This window comes from Narcine bancroftii, chromosome 6 (genome assembly GCF_036971445.1).
Source record: "Narcine bancroftii isolate sNarBan1 chromosome 6, sNarBan1.hap1, whole genome shotgun sequence".
NCBI classification, from domain to species: domain Eukaryota; kingdom Metazoa; phylum Chordata; class Chondrichthyes; order Torpediniformes; family Narcinidae; genus Narcine; species Narcine bancroftii.
The window spans coordinates 159,773,992-159,791,919 of NC_091474.1; positions in this window are offsets into that span (position 1 = coordinate 159,773,992).

Below are 17,928 nucleotides of genomic sequence, written 5' to 3' on the forward strand. Positions count from 1 at the left end.
GATGAACCCTGTTATTGATGGGAGCAGTAGCCAAGCCTGGCTGTATTCAGAGCAAAAAAAAAGGGAGGGAATGCAGACTTCTGATAGCTGTTACTGAATCTTATGTCCAGTGTAATCTGTGTCAGTTCTTTCCTTCCCAGACCAATTAATCACATTATCCTGTGACTGCTTTGGGGCTTGATTAACTTCATGGTAATCTTTGGACTTGTGTTAGAAACAGGAAGTTTGACATATTGGTCTTGAAGTAATCATGGCAATGTGAACATTATACCTCATGTCAAATTTGCTTTGAACAAATAGGTCGCCAAACAAAACATTGATGTTCATCTTGCCGTTCAACTTCATTCTCCAGTTTTGCTTCAACACAAAGGTTTTCAGACATTAGAGAAGTGGCAAATGTGTTTATCCTCGGTAAACTGGCAGATATACTGACCGTTTATTTAAAAGGTGAGACTCTGAATTAAATTCTGGCTTTTATTTTGCACTCAGTGTGAGAAAGTCAACATTTCATTTCCCACTTTATGGGGTGTTGGTGACAAATTCACAGCCACCTGGCATGCGTCTTTGGACCACTGCTAAATGCTTCTTTTAAATGGCCCTGTTGACTACATTAGACAAGCACAGGGTGACCCCTTTTCAAATTAGTAATGAGAGACCGGTGTCTATTACCTAGGGCTGATCTAAGCTCTGACAATATTTTTGGATCTCAGGAGACATAAGAGGATCATTGAAAGTAACTGAAAAAGCACCTTTGTTTTTCAATTACTCATCATTGTTGAGTACTCTAAGTCATTGAAAAATGCAATGAGAAACAAGTCCTTTAGCCCACCAAGTTAGCACCAACAATTCATCACCCATTTACATTAATCTGACATTCTTATCGACTCTCCTCAAATTTTGCCACTCACCTACACAATGGGGGAATTTTTCAGAAGCCAAATAAAAAATCAAACTGCATGTCTTGAGCATGTGGAAGAAAATCATAACCCCTGGAGGAACATATGTGTCATAGGAAAAATGTACAAACTCCACACAAACAGCATTGAAGGTTAGGCCTGGAGTCTCTGGTGCTGCGGGGCAGTAGCTCTACCACCTGCATAATTGTGCTGCCTCTCTTGAATACTACTACTGCCCCATTCATTAGTGTATGCTCACATGTGCCTGCTCCCAAATAGCTTTGCCTGTATCCCACTCAGTCATCCACAGAAGTCACTGAGTACTATAGGTGAAATCCAAGCCAGAGAAAATTTTAGGCTTGTCTGAGAAACTCCATTAGAATCCTTAGCTTCTCAACTTTAAGTTAACAATGTCCTGTAGAGCACTCAAATAATTTTCAGACTGGCTATTGTAGCATTTGACATAGTCAAATCCAGACACTGGCACTTAATCTAGCACTGAAAAGGTCAAAGATCCATTGGTTGCAAAATTCCCCTTGATTCTGATGAATATATTGAGGGATACAGAAAGCGGGAATTATAAGCCAATTAGCTTAATATTCCTCATTGGAAAACATTATTGAGACAGCAATGGAAAACACATAAGACATTAATAGTTCAATGTTTGGGAAATTTGTGATTGATCATTTAGCTAAATTTCTTTGAAGATGTAGTGTACTTTAATTTCCAGGAGGCATTCTACAATATTTCCCCTCTATAAAGCTCTGGTTAGAATGCACTTCGAATAAGATGTTCAGTTCTAGCCACCTCATTATAGGAAGGATGTGCAAGCTATGGAGAGGGTTCCGAGGAGATTTAGCAGGATGATGCCTGGATTAGATAATATGTCTTATGAGGCAAGGTTGACAGAGCCAGGGCTTTTCTCTTTAGAATGAAGAAGGATGAGAACTGAATTAATAGAACTGAATTAAAAGAATATGAGAGGCATAGATAGGGTGGACAGCAATCACTTTTTTTCCCAGAATTTTTGGAAGATGTAAGGGTAAGTTTTTTTAACAGAGTAGTGGGTACTTTGAATGCATTGCTAGGGGTCGTGGTGAAGGGTGTATGATAGGGACTTTTAAAGGCAGATGGGCATGTGGAATCAAGAAAAACAGTGGGTTATTGGTGTGAGGTAGGGAAGGCTTTGTTTGCTGAGTAAATTTCTAACTGTTGTAACGTACTATGTGCTGCATAAAAGTTAGCGAGAGTGCAGGGGGGTCACAGATAATGCTTTTAAATGGATAGGGAAGTAACTAACTAATGGAAAAGAGACTTAGGATAAACAGTTCATATCCTGAAGCATCATTCAGTAACTAGTGGGGTGCCATACAGTTCAGTGCTGGGGCTCACATCAGATTTCCTGATGATACAAAAGATAGGTGGGCTCATATAGAGAACATGGAAACAGGTCCTTTGGTCCACCTTATCTATTGTTGATCATCAGGTACCCATCTATCTCATCCTATTTGCCAGCAGTCAGTCCAAAATCATGGCATTTTAGATTTTCATTGAAATATTTCTTAAATGGTGAATGGTCCTTGCCTCCACCTACTTCTTGGGCAATGCAATCTAGAATCCCACCACCCTGTGTGTGTGAAAAAAAAATCTCCCTCTAATCTCCTCTAAATACCCTACTCCTTTTTTATAGCTATGTATGCCCTCTGGTTATTGATGCTCCTATTAAGGGTATAAGGGTATAAGTTTCCTATTATATGGCCTATCTACACACCTCATGATTTTGTATACCCTCATTCTCCTCTGCTCCAAGAAACAAAGTGGAGGAGTACACAGTCCTTTAGCTTAACTCAAGTTAGAGGCAGTTATTTTTTTTACAAAATTGTGATGAGGACACAAAAAGCCTGATTGGGAAGTAGCCAGGACAATACGATGGTCAAGTGGTTGGAAGATCAAGTATAATGTGAAAAACTGCATGGGTATCCATACTGAAATGAAGAATGAAAATGCCAATTATAAAAATAGATAGATACATCTAAATTTTAATACTCAATTTGCTGAAGAAACTATTTTTACTCTCCTCCTGTCTCATCGTCTGAGTGTGTTATTCCTTTAGATGCTGAAAAAGCTTTTGAAAGGGTAGAATATGACATTTAAAGTTAGAAAAATTTAATTTTGTCCCTAAATTTTTGAATTGGATTAAATTTATATATTTATCTCTTGTTGCCTTAATCTTAACTAATTCATTAAACTCCAAACCCTTTAGTCTTTGCTGTGGAACTAGGCAACATTGTCTTCTTAGCCCATTACTATTTAATTTGGCAATAAAACCATTAGCTGTGGCCTTTCAGCAATCTAATGACATCTCTGGAATCATAAGAGGTTGGAGTGTTCATAAGGTTTCTTTATATGCATTTGAACCTCTGTTGTATATTTTAGACCCTGATCATTTGATCCCATCCATTCTGTCACTGCTTCACCAATTTGGTCAATTTCCAGGTTATACCCTAAATCTTCAGAAAAGCAAGTTGTTTATATTGAATTCTTCTGGCTCTCTAGATCTCTCCTTCCTTTTATAATAAGTAAAATTAATTTAATTACCTCAATGTTACAATTACTATAAATTATAATAATTTTTTTAAAGAGAATTTTCTTACTTTAATGAACTATGTTAAGTCTTTAGCCTAGGGGTCTCCTCTCTTGATGACCTTAATTGGATGAATTAATGTCATTGAGATGAATATCTTACCCAATCTTTTATATATTTTCCAAGCAGTTCCTGTATTTGCTTCCAAAACTTTTTTTTTTATTCACTTGACCCAATTATTTCTTCATATATTTGGAAAAATAAGCATCATCATCTTAGTAAAGTTTTCCTTCAAAACCTTAAAAAAAAGTTGTTTGGCAAGAACTGATTTTAAATTTTACTATTGGCCAGTTAACATTAGATGTATCATTTTGTTGGATTCATTATAAGATAGAATGGATGCTTCAAATTTAATTAATTTAGAAATTAACTCTACTAAAAAAAAGTCTTATTTTGATACATGGAATGGCATTTTACCACTTCCAAATTATCCAATAAATTTCTTTTTTTACACCTTCTGTGAAAGATTCTGCTTTTCATGCATGAATGGCTTAATTTGGGTATCCAATCTTTTCAAAATGTATTTGTGATAATAATTTAGCTTCATTCGAACAACTATCTCTTAAATGTAAACTTTCCAAACATCATTTCTTTTGATACCTACAAATTAGGAGTACTTTGAACTATGTAGAGTTGAGACTTCATCAAGATCTTGTTATAAGTATGATAGGAAAGATCTATGTTTTTAAACCAAATAAAAAATCTATATATATTTATATATTATTTATTATTAAAGTCTATGGATAATTCTCTAGAAAAGATTAAAAAAATATGGGAGCAAGATCTTCAACTATCATTTTCCAATTCTACATGGGATTCCATCTTAAAATTCATCTTTGTGTGTTTTTGCAATTGAAGTTAGTATATTGAGTTTACTTTTCAAAAGTTCAATTGGCTAAATTTTTCTTTAACATTTCCTTAAAATGTGACAGGTACAAGACTGAAGAAGGTACTTTGTTAGATATGCTTTGGGCTTGTTCCTCTCTTTCCAATTTTTTGGGAGGATATCTTTTGTATCTTATCTTTAATTCTCAATGTGAATCAGATACCTTTTTGGATCAATTGATTTGAATTTAACCATGTCTCAATCCCATGTAGTCTCTTTTGCCTCCCTTATTGATAAATGTTCAATATTGATGAGATGGAAAGATGCTGTCCCTCCTACTTGTACTCAATGGCTATCTGATATGATGGCATGCTTAACTTTGGAAAAAAATCAGATGTTCTTCTACTGTAATGGATTTAAATTTTCTCAGTTTATGGGGTCCTTTTATCAATTATTTTGATAATTTATAAGATCACTTGGACCTTGCTTTGTGAGTTTGTGGTGTCTTTTAATGGTATTGAAATTATATGTACTTACCAGAAAACTTTAGAAGGGAAGGGGTAAGAATTTGTAGGACAGTATTATAGTTGTTTTTTTACATATAAATCTTTTTTTAATTAGCCATATGTTGTAATTGTTTAAGTCAGGGGTGTCAAACTCAAATTCACGGAGGACCAAAATTAAAAACTTGGACTAAGTCAAGGGCCGAACTAAATATTTATTGAAAATTTTCAACAACATCTGCATGTTTTCTCTTCTTTCAACATATGTAATGTTAAACTTTTTCTTATTAAAATAAATGTTTAATAATAGTTTTGGATAAACTCTTTCCAGAAGCTTTAACAAATGAGAAATAAAATATTCAATAAATAATATTTCTCTATAGAGGATTTGTCAAATGTTGCTAGTGTGCTGTCGAATAGTAAAATCTGAGGGCTATTGAGAATGTGGGAGAATAACATGATTCCTGAAACAATCAAATGGGTGACTGATTGTGGGCATGAACTCTAGCAGGGTTATTTGCCATGCCCTTTTTCCATTGGTACAGATATCCTTTGATTTACACACTTTTCAAGTTTTATGCCAAATGAGCTTGTATCCAGGTGCAGGTCCATTTTTAACCAGGAATATATTTATCACTGTGACATGAAACTATTGGAAGATAATTTTATCCTGAGATTAAAGTTCATAATACTTACTCAGGCCTGTGTGCGGGAGGGCAGGGTTTGCGGGCAATCGAGTTGGACAACGACAGTGCGGGGGCATCGGCTCTCGCTGCAGGGCGGCATCTCGGCAGATCAGCGGCCCCATCACCGTGAGTCATGGGTCGGCCTGCGGCAGGGAGGGGGAGTGGGCAACGGTCCTGGTGAGGTCAGGCCCGAGGCCTCCGGTTCCGGGCGCTAGGAAGTGGCCTTGGCTTCCCCTGACACCGGCCAGGCCCCAAACCCAGACCCCACGGTGAGACCCTGCAACATAAACAGAGGAGGAGGGGGCGATTAGCAGGCTGACGCCAATGCATTCTGGGATTTGTTGTATTATTGTGCATGCGCTATACTGGCGCGGCGGCCAGCGGGCCAACTCTAATACATTTTTGAAATGATCTTGCGGGCCAAATATAATTATATCGCGGGCGAAATTTGGCCCAAGGGCCAGAGTTTGACATGTGTGCCCTATGCCATCGGAACTCTGTAATTAGTAAGGGATTGCTTAAGGTGGGATGTGAATGGGAAGGAAAGGGTGAGAATCACTGCTCTAGACCCAATTGTTACTGAACTATTTTGCTTGAGAAAAATTGTCATTGGCCCATTTCCTTTAGCGTTCTGAAACCGTGAGTCAATGAGGGATGATTAAAGCAGTGGTCTTCAAACTTTTTCTTTCCACCCACAGACCACCTTAAGCAATCCCTTACTAATCACAGAGCACCAATGGCACAGGGACGCGAGTGGAAAGAAAAAGGTTGAGAACTGTTGTATTGTGGTAACTCCACATCTGATTAGGTTAATTGTTAGGCAAGTGGTCAGAGAAGGACCCCCCCCCCCCACCCCAAGAAAGGCTTAAATCACAGGAACAAAATAAGCTTCCGTCTCACTGCTCCCAATCTTACACACAGTCCTGATGTGGAATGTGGGGTCGCAGCTCCACATTCACCCGAGTTCAGGTGCTGTCTGTGTGGAGTTTGTATGCTCTCCCCTTGTCTTGGACCAACAGGTCGGTCGCCTGACGAAGGCACCCGAACCCCCCGTTGAAACGCCAGCGTCCAGGCCAGTGGAGGAATTGGCTGAGAAGAGCGCGTTGCTCCCACCCCCCTCCCATGGTTGGAGAGGGATTAAACTGTGATCTCACGGCTCCGGGCTCGTCTCCAACAAAAGGAGCGGGAGGCAGGGTCCACCGCGCACGGAGCGAGGGGTAAGGCATCGCCAACGAGACGTTCGGTCCGGCGTCGCCGCTGAAGCGCAGACCCAGCGAGGATGGTCCCCAACTCCAGCCGCGTCTGTGTGTCCGGGAGCCGGGCGGGCTGAGTGCGGCGCTCCGATACCCGGGATTCGGGACTCTGAGATCCCTCCACACCTCCGGCGTCTTCATTTTCATCTTCAGTGTGCATGCGCTATACTGGTGCGGCGGCCAGCGGGCCAACTCTAATATATATTTAATATGATCTTGCGGGCCAAATATAATTATATCGCGGGCCAAATTTGGCCCGCGGGCCAGAGTTTGACATGTGTGGTTTAAGTGTTTGCTATTTTTTTCTGCATGACTATATATAAACTCAATAACATAACAATAGTTTTATTTTTCTTATATAACTGTTTTTCCTGTATATTCCTTTCTATATATTAATTTTGATTAATGGCTTTTACTTATGTACTATTTCTGTAAAATCCCATAAAAATATTGAAAAAGATAAAACAACAGCCTTTAATTTTCTCTTCTTTACATCTTTCAACAATTGAAATATGTTGGGCACATGCAATGCAATTCCACCCATGGCGAGTGTATTGCTCAGTGGAATTTCCATATTCCTCTGGACAGGGAGTTAATGGGATCTGGATAGAATGAAATTAATCTGGGGAGGATTAGGGTAATAATGGGTGCCTGGTGGTCAGCATAGGCTTGATAGGCCAAAGGGCCTGTTTCCATGTTCTGTCTTTCTTTGAATCTAAATCATTGGGGAACAATTTTAATGTTCCAGACGAGATTTGGGTGGGTTAAGCATTAAAACTGACCATCACTCACCCATTTCTATTTTTTTTTACAGATGATGGAAAGAACATTTATCCTTTCCCATGAATTGGTTTGCTCAATAAAATATTTTAAAGAGGCGGCATGTTGCAAATTTGATCTCAGTTTAACCTGTTACGATAGAAGAAATGTTTAAGAAATATTCCACAATTTTAAATTAATTATTTTATGACCCTTTCTGATAACCATATGCTCACATGTTGAATTTTTACATACAATTATGTACAGGTGGAATGGTTCAGTTGCTATTTTTTTTTAAATCTTCCATCTTTTGGTTATACAGGGATGAGGCATGATGTGGGTTTGCCATCCTAATCCCAGAAAATGGGTAATTTTAATGAACGCAGAGCCTTTAATTAAAAAGAACATTGAAAGCACTCAAGGATCTTTCATTCAGAACTGGAAACATTAGAAATCAAGTATGCTGAAGTTGTTGGAAGGGAGAGGGGAAGAAAAAAGAGGGAATGTGTGATGGGGCAGAGAATAAAGTGATCAAAATAATAATACCTTTAAAAAATAATTTGAAACAAGGAGATGCAGAGACAATTTGAAATATAACAAATTAATAAATGTATATATTCTAAATATTTTACATTAAATTTTTATCTGTGTGTGTGATTATTATGTGCAGTGTATTGTGTGTGCATGTGTGTGCATCGTGGTCTGGAGAACTGTTTCATCTGGTTACTTATGTACAGTCAGATGATAATAAATTTGAACATGAACTTAAAACAAAGGCACACTCACATCAGATAGGATACAATATGAGTGTTTATTGTGCAATGCATAGATACAACCAAAGTTGCAACAAAATTCTTACTTGCTGCAACTTCACAGGTATGTAAGATAAATCAACAAGACTATTAAAACAGAAAATGCACCATGAGATGGAAAAAACTAATAATTATAAAATGATAGATGAATAAATATTTATAGTTGCAGCCAGTGCAAAATTATGTGCAGTTCAACTCAGCTTTCCCACCATCCACCGAAAGCTCCTCTAACTCACAAGCCCTACTTGGATGAGGGTTCAGGATGCTCCCAAGGCAGTTTCCAACCCAAGATCACATTACTTTTGTGCTTTCACGTCATCAGTGGTGGATGAACGACCCCTCCCCCCCCGGGCCCGAGGTAGAGCTTTAGTAAAATGTCCCCCTGCCCCGACATTTCCTTCCTACCTACCCTATAGCCCCCACTCTTTGTTGAATAGTATAAAGTGAAATTGTTCCATTTATTAGCCTTTGGGCATGATACCCTCACATATTCTCAATTTATCTGCTCGATATTTGCTGGTATTTGGTTGGAGGAGGGGAGAAAAAAACCATTAAAATCAAGCAAAACTTTGCCTTGCAGAAGCTGTTTGGTAGCCCCATATAATTTGAAAAGTCTGTTAGTTACAAAAGGATAAATAAAATCAGTTCTTAAGAAAAAAGTCTCAATACAAAATAACACAGGAGAAGGGAGAGTATTTTTTTAAAGAGTAAACCTCCTGTGAGTGACGCTGTGTTAAGCATGCTCTGCCGCTGGAAGCAGACCTCAGACATGTGCGTGCTTACAAATGTGAGTATTGATTGACAGGTGGTATTGGGACCGATGGAACCCGAATTAATAGATGGGACCAAGACCCCGCTGCTGATTGACAAGTGATCACATTAGTTCCACAAGCCTTGATTGATGGGTGGATCCAGGACTAAGGCGAGCCCATATTGACAAATGGTTACATTGGTGCATCAGTGGTTGTGACAGGCCCCCCCTAACTTCCGGTCCCTATTCAGTCTAATCGTTAATCCCCACTGAATGCCACCCAATCAAACAGCTTTCTCAGGAATGTTTCTGCCCACAGGAAGTCTTTATTGTAGGTGGGAACCTTCCTGGGACAAAACTTACATGTTGCCCTGACCATTTTCTTGCTTGTAAAATTAGCCAAATGAAAAAAAGTGTGCAGATTCCAAATTCAAAAATCATATTGAATCTGGCCTATAATTCTTATTCACAATTTTTATTCACAGTGTAACTCAGTATAATTTTATTGATATATGCAATTTCATCCAAAGATTCCTAGCAAATTTCAAGGAATGTGAATTTCAGTTCAACTTATTTAACTGGTGGCTGGTTACTGTCTATTGCATGACTTAATTTTAATCTGTGCAAATAAAACTAATTCTCAGTCTTTTCAGAGTTGGACACTTTGGCAGTTCGGAATTTTTCTGCTTTGCATGAACATGTTATTTCTCTTGTTGTGCAATGTGAGGATTGCAGTGGAATCCGCTCAGTGGTAAATTACATTTTGATGCAGCTGAGGCAACAGTAATGATGTGCACAGAGATTATGTGAATTCCGCTTCAGAACACACTATGCATTGTAAAACACTGGTTATAAATCATGGCACTGTGCAGCAATAAACAAGTCATTTAAAATGTTCCTTTGCATTAAATGTACATTCTATTCGAAAACCACGGCATGTTCAAAATTTGCAGTTAACCGAAACTGGCATTATATTTTCTTTGGGAAAAAAAGAAAGGTCAATGCTAATTTGTAAAAGGCAAAGGGAGAACACATTAAAAATAATATGAAAGTTAAGTGAGGGGAAGTAGGAATAAAATATTGGCTATGATACTTGGAAGTTACTGAGAAAATATATTTCATTGGTATTATGCAGTCACAAATCTGACAGTTATTTTGAACATAACCATTCCTGTCTAGTATATTCATCATCAATTTTTTTTTTCTTGAGAGTTATCAGTGACGTGATGGAGTCATTCTTACCTGGTCTGGCTCGCCTGCCTTGACAGAGGGTGTCTTATATTTTAAAGGCCGAAATGCCCAATGATAGCAGGGAATGCAACCAAAGATGTGTCGATACCAGATACTATTCCCTAGTGGTCATTCTCCATTATTGTAATTGAGGCAACCAACTGTATTGACTCTATGAGAGAGGATCAATCTAACCAATCCTGAAACGTCAGGGATTGAAACATCTAGTCCTTTGAATCAATCAACTTGACCCAACTCTGAATATTTAACTCTTTATTGACTCCTCAGTTAGGGGTAGACAATAATGTTTGTGTTGCCAGCTCTGTCCCATGAACAGTCAAATGAGAAAGATTATAGAGAATGGCACATTTTAACTTTGCCAAAACTTTGGTTACTTTTACTGTTGGAGAACAAATGTGGTTAGCATTTTTCCATTAATGGTGTATTTGTTTGAGTGAAAAGAACCAGAAAATATGAAATGTCTCAATCTGCTTTCCAGCATATTCAGAGACATCTCTTTCCCATTTATTTTATAGTCACCACCAATCCAAATTAAATGTCGCAAAACAATTATGGATTTTTGACAATGCCAAAAAAATAAGGAATCAGGCTGATATATCCAAGTCAACTTAAAAGATGCAGCAACAAAGTGGATATGTTTCAAATAAATTCATGGCATTCACATTGATACCTATTAGGATCCCAAGTCAACATAAATCATTATCAGACTTTTACGCCACCTGCTAATACTAAAGGGAATTTGGAAGGTCTCCTTACTTGCGATACATGTTTCTGACACCGTTACTCAGAAGCTCAACGAAGTGAGAGCTTTTAGATTTTGCCTCAACATTACTTGTGCATGATACTTCACTGCCTTTTCTTCCCTACTCTCCCACATATACTGTTTCACTCCTCACACACCTCTCTCTTCATTCCCTTCACTCTCTCATCTCTCCATAGTTGCCATCTCAAAAGGCAGTCAAATAAAGGAATGCAGAGCTTCTTTCTGTGGATGTTTTTAATTTTTTTTTAAATTTTTCACACTATGAACCATATCAATCAAAATACACACGAACATTTCCCTCTTAAATGTACACAGCGGCATTTTCTCCCCTTTTTTTCTCCCCTCCCTTCCCTCCCTCCTTCCCACCCCCCCTCCAAACCCATTAAACGTTCAATATATACAATACAATAAAACCATTAAACAATGTCATCACACAATGAAAATAAACAAGAACATTGTGTCGTTTACTTTTACACACTGGATCAGGTCATTTTGTCTTCTTCTCATTTTGTTGATACACCCTTTTCTGAGTTGTGAAGTGTAAATGCCCCTGTATTGCCAATGAATTTCCAAATGGGAAAAATCTGTCATGAATATAGATTCCCATCACAGGACACTTTGGGAAATTCCAGGAAACATGGTGCTTTTCTTACAAGTACTTAATTGGATTTTTCTGTAACTGTCTGTTTATGCAACAGTCAATGCCTCAAAGGTCATGGAATACATTTGTGCATGCCTCTGTCCTCTGTTAAAATGTGGAAAAGTATATGGAAGATGTTTCAACTCTCCTGAAGTGTGATGGTATCATGATTACTAGACTGAAGTGTGAGAAGCAATGACCATGAATGCTGCAGTAAAAATGATGGTGAGGCTCTCAGCTTGTGTCCATTATCACAGACTAAACTCGACACCAGCTTCACCAAATACTCACCTGGAGTTAAAAATGTAAACTATCACTCTAGCTCTAAAACTCTACTCGTTTTACACTTCTGACAGTGTGTGTGTGTGTGTGTGTGTGTGTGTGTGTGTGTGTGTGTGTGTGTGTGTGTGTGTGTGTGTGTGTGTGTGTGTGTGTGTGTGTGTGTGTGTGTGTGTGTGGGGGTATAACAACCACACCATCTATAAATTTACTGATGATGCCACAGTAATGGGTTGTATAAAAGTTGGCTAAGAGTCAGTTAACAGGAAGAGTGAAAACTTGCCTGAATGGTGTACTAACAATACACTCAATGCCACTAAAAACAAAGAGTTGATAATGGACTTTCGGAAGAGATAACTAGAGGTGTATTATCCAGTGATTATTGGGGTATCAGAGGTAGAGAGGGTGAGCAAATTTAAATTCCTGGGAGTCACTATTCGGAGGTCCTTTCCTGGTCCCAACACACAAATTTCATCATGAAGAAAGCATGCCAGCACCTCTACTTTCTCCAGAGTTTGCATTGAAAATCTTGGCAAACTTCTACAGATGTGTAGTGAAAAATGTACTGAAGGGCTGCATCATGGCCTCTTACAGGGACAATAAATCTGAACTTTATATCATTGCATAGATTAGAATTGTTACAGCGGATAAGGAGGTGATTTGGTTTATGTAGCTCTTGACTAATTCAGTCAGTGCCATTTTCTGCTCTTTTTCTGAAGCCCCGCAAAGCATTTTCCATTCACTTTATCCAATATTATTCTTAAAACGTTAATATTGTCTAATTTCAGCGGCCCTACATTGGGTGATTTTCAGATCGTAACCATGTCCCGCATAACACTCCTCAAATTTTTGCCATCCCCACCCAGGCCACTAATCTCCAAAACAAAGACTAGCATTCAATTAGACTTTTGACTATTACCTGTCTGATAGTTCAATAGTCAGTGTGCATGGATCCTCGGATCTTGTTGGGCTACAGCATTTCTGGCTTTTTATTAAAGTATTCTATTATATTTTTGTTTTAAGTCCAAGATGAATAATCTGACATTAATTTACTGAACCTTTATTCTCTCTGAAATATTATCTGTCAATCTTTACTATTGCAATGCAGCTCATTCAGAACTTTGAAAATGTTACCATCTCTCCCATCATCTAAATTATTCATAAATATGGTGAACAGTTGAAGCACAGGTACGTCTGAGACTCCACATCCTGCCAACAGATGACCTGCTCATTTTCCTCTCTCTCTGTCTCCTGCCATACAATCTATTTTAGAGTTAGGTCAGTAATCTCTATTAATTTTCCTGAACTTCAACAATTACTAGCACCATCTTATGAGGAACTGTATTAAATGCTTTTGGACATTTATGTAAATAACATTCATAGACAATTTCCTGTCCAGTATGTTAATCAACTTATTTATTTAAAATTCAATCAGATGCGTCAGGCGTGATTTATCTACTATAAATCCACGTTAACTCTCTTTTAACATGTTCAAGCTCTCCAGACTTAATTATGGACTGTGGTAATTTCCTAATGGCAGATGTTAGGCTAACTGAAATATAATTCACGTCTTGCTCACTTGTATTTATAAACAGTGAAATCATTCCCAAATCACAAGAATGTTAGAATATTAAGGTGCCTGCCATGTTCTCATCTATGTTTAAAATCACATTTAATCCATGGGATTTGTACATCCTTTATGCAACTATTTTATTGACTACAATTATTGTTTCCAATAATTCCTATTCCTGATTCATGATTTAATTGCAGGAAATATTAAAACATGGTTCATTATTTAATTGCAGGAAATATTAAAACTACCTCTTTAGTAAACATTGACACAATGTAATTCTTCATCGTAAAAGTTTTTTAAAATTTTTGTTCACAATATCTCTGTCATCAGTTCTAGATTTCACATTGCTCCTAATTCACTTGTTACTTCATAAAATTATGAAAAAGTTACAATCATAAACAACTTTTTTGACACTGAATTCTTAGAAATGTGTAGTTTCAATCCCTCTTAGTATTTATTTTCTTCCTGAAAATGGGAATCTCTTCCTTTGAACCCTTTCAAAATGTATTATGCGGCATATTACCAGGAAGCATAAGCAGACACCAAAAAAAAAATGATGGTTGTTCTGTGCAAAACAAATACATTTCAAAATGTGCAAAGTCACTTTCAATTGTAATATTGACCATCTGAAATTAAAATACCTTTTCCCAAAATAGTTAAACATAATGGACTCACAATACTAATGGTGACTCATGTGTTTGGATTGTGCCGAGCTATCACTCTACAGGATCAGTTAAATCTGGTGAAAGTGTAGTTCTCCAAGATGCAGTGCATTATGTACAAGGCTCAGGAGACAAATTATTCTAAGCAAGAGTTCTTAAAGAGCTGCTAATCACAAATAAATAGTCATATTTTTGCAAACATTAAAATGGCTGGAACAATTTCCAGAACAGCAGCTTTCCCAGATGCTGCTCATGCGGTGCTTTGTCAGGAAGCGTGCCAGAGAATAGTGAATCCATTTCAAGCTGAAGGTCACACACAATTCAAGAGTACCACCAACTTAGCCTGACTTAATAATGCTTCATTAGTGCAATGTGCCTGGGAGTAAGTGAAGGAATAATTTTCTGTTAAGTTTACCACAGTAAATGTTCTCACCTTTTGCATAGTATTACTGCACTGTCTTCTCCAGAGCTTAGTACAACATCCCAGGCTGACAGTGTCCAGCCCTGTAAAACTGTTCATCTACTTTCCAAATGTATCACTAAGGCATTCTGGATTGTAGCCCTATGACCTGTTGAATGTGGTTAGCCACAAACATCAAGCATGCTGCCCACACAAGAGGCCTCCCTCCTGCATGCTATTGCACTTACATAAGATGGTTAAAAGTCTGGGAATTTTGGTCATACACACGCATCTTTCCTAACTTTGGGATCCCAGATGGAATTCTCGCCCACTGGCTGCACAGATGGGAAAAGATTATCAGCACATTTAAATCAATGCTTGAAAGATTATGCAACATATGTGTTTGAATTTCTCATAAGCACTCAAGGAAGATGGAATTCTTGCCAGGAACATAAAATCAGAAACTTGACCTCTTTTATTCCTTAGAATTTCACCCATTCTTTGTAGCCTAATCCTGTGGGCCTTTAACACCCATTTGGATACTCCAGAAGTTTTTAAGAAATTGGCTGACCATAGGTTGGAAACAGTGCTGTTGTGCAGAGCTGTGCAGGAGAACATACTATATGGTGCAGCTAATAGACTACTGTCTCAAGAGATGCAGGTTCAATCCTGACCTTGAGTGGTGTGTGTGTGTGGATGTGTAGGTGGGTGTGTGTGTGTGTGTGTGTGTGTGTGTGAGTGGGTGAGTGTAGGTGTGGGTGTGTGTGTGTGTGTGTGTGTGTGTGAGTGGGTGAGTGTAGGTGTGGGTGGGTGTAGTTTCCTTTTTTTCTCTATGACCACGAGTCAAACCTGGGTTAGAATAAATTGTCTCCCTCATCCCAAAGGCGTGGGTTTTTAGGTTAAATTACCTGTAAATTTCCCTGGGGCCTTAATGATTGCTAAACCCTAGGGCAAATTGAGAAGAAAAAAATAGGTTATTATAGGATTATGATATGATCAGTGAAAATAGTTGGTTGATGATTAGTGTGGGTTTGGGTGTCCTGAAGGTCATTTTTCCAGGCTGTATTTGTCAATGCTTAAAACACACTTGCACAATTCCAGATGGGACCTCACCAAAATACTTTCCTTCCTAGAAATCACAGAAAGGCACAAGACTCTCTGCATGGCAGCTGATCACAGAAACTAAAGTAGTTTTCCCAGGAATCGAGAAACACACACACATACTCACACTTCTGCTCACCCCACCCAGAGTGAAGTTTTCTTAGGAAAGATAATGGGAATGTCATTCACAATCCTCCATCTTCAAGTCAAGTTTATTGTTATCTGATTGTACAACTACAACCCAAAGAAACAGCATTAGCCGATCCTCAGTGCAAAACAGACAGACAACCAGACATAACACACATACAGTCAGACGATAAATATGCAGGACAAGTATTCATCTGTACAACTAAATAAATATATATTGTTTCAAGGATATGAGAGTCTCAAATGGTAAGTGTGACCAGTTCTTTTGGTCGTTCATCATTCTCCCTGCCCGTGGGAATAAGCTGTTTCTCAGCCTGGTGGTGCTTGTTCTGATCCTCCTGTATCTCTTGCCAATGGGAGCCGCTGAAAGATGCCGTGTTCAGCGTGGAAGAGGTTTTCAATGATTTTGTGCACCCTTTTCAGACAATGATCTCGGTAGATCAAGTTGATGGGGTGGGAGGGGGGAGGAAGGAGACTGTATTGATCCTCTCTGACACTCTTACTGGTCCTGTGGATTGACCTCAAACCATTTCTCTGCAGCAACCATACTACACTATGATACAGCCATCCACAATGTTCTCAATGGAGTTCCTATAGAAGGTTTACATAGTGGTGGCTGGTAGCCTTGCCCACCAATCTTCTGAGGAAATGCAGTCATTGCTAAGTCTTCCTGATGAGTGAGGAGATGTCACTAAGGAGATGTCACGATAGGTCACTAAGTTAAGTGGTGCTCTCCACTCTCTCCACTACAGAGTTGTTGATGTGTAGTGGAGAGTGGTCGTTCCTGGTCCTCCTGAAGTTCATGATCTTCTCCTTCATCTTGACCATGTTGATACTCAGGTTTTTACTCTTGCACCATTTCATGAAACTTTCCACCTCTTCTCCGTAGTGTGACTCATCATTGGTGGTGACGAGGCCGACTACTGTTGAATCATCTGCAAACTTGATGACACTGTTGGATCTGGATCTGGCAATGGAGTCATGGGTCAGTAGCGTGAACAGAAGTGAGCTGAGCACACAGCCCTGAGGTGCATGAGTATTCAGCGTGATGGTGCTCAATACTCTGCTACTGAGCTGGACACATTGTGGTCTTTACGCTAGGAAGTCCAGAATCCAGTTACAGAGAGGGGTGCTAAGTTCCAGCAAGGACAACTTCTTCACCAGCCATTGGGGAATGATGATATTAAATGCCAACTTGAAGACAGCGAGCAGCAGCAAGGTTTAATGAGGCATTATTCTCCAAATGGGTCAGGATGGAGTGAAGGTTCAAGGCTATAGCATCTTCTGTAAGTTAAGTGAATTTCATGGAACTTGGTGCTCTCTGCTCTCTTTACTACAGAGTTTTTGATGTGTAGTGGAGAGTGGTCATGCCTGGTTCTCCTGAAGTCCATGATCACCTCCTTTGTCTCATCCATGTTCATGTCTAACATCTTTGGAGAAGACTACACTGCACCTCAAACAGAGGGACCACTCACTGACACATTCTCACTGAGATTCTCCATCCCCCTTTGGTTCAATCACCAGGGAAAGCTTCCATTACTCTGAGTTCACCCCCAGCAAAATTAAGGGTTATCAGCCATTGTTACAAGTGAAAATTTTGCTTCTGTAATTGCAGGGTCTTCTAATAGTTCCGTCTCAGAAGAGATGGAGGTAGCATAGATGTAGAAGGTCTATAGAGGTAGAAGAGAAGAGAGGTGATGTTGTCAATGATGTAATTGTGCCTAAGACCTCACCTCGTGGAAAGGCACCGTGATGAGGTGAGAGGGTAGCACACCACAGGGATATACACCGGGCACCAGTGAGCAGGTTACACGGTACCTGAGGCAGATCCTCACCAGAGGAATATTCACACTGATGTGCTGTCTCAGAGGTCTCTTGTGAGGAGTACAACAAGAGTTATATGGGGATGCAGCAATATGGCTGCAATTGATCATGTTTGCCTCATAGAATGCAGGAGATGACATGAAATTGGGAGGACCCCA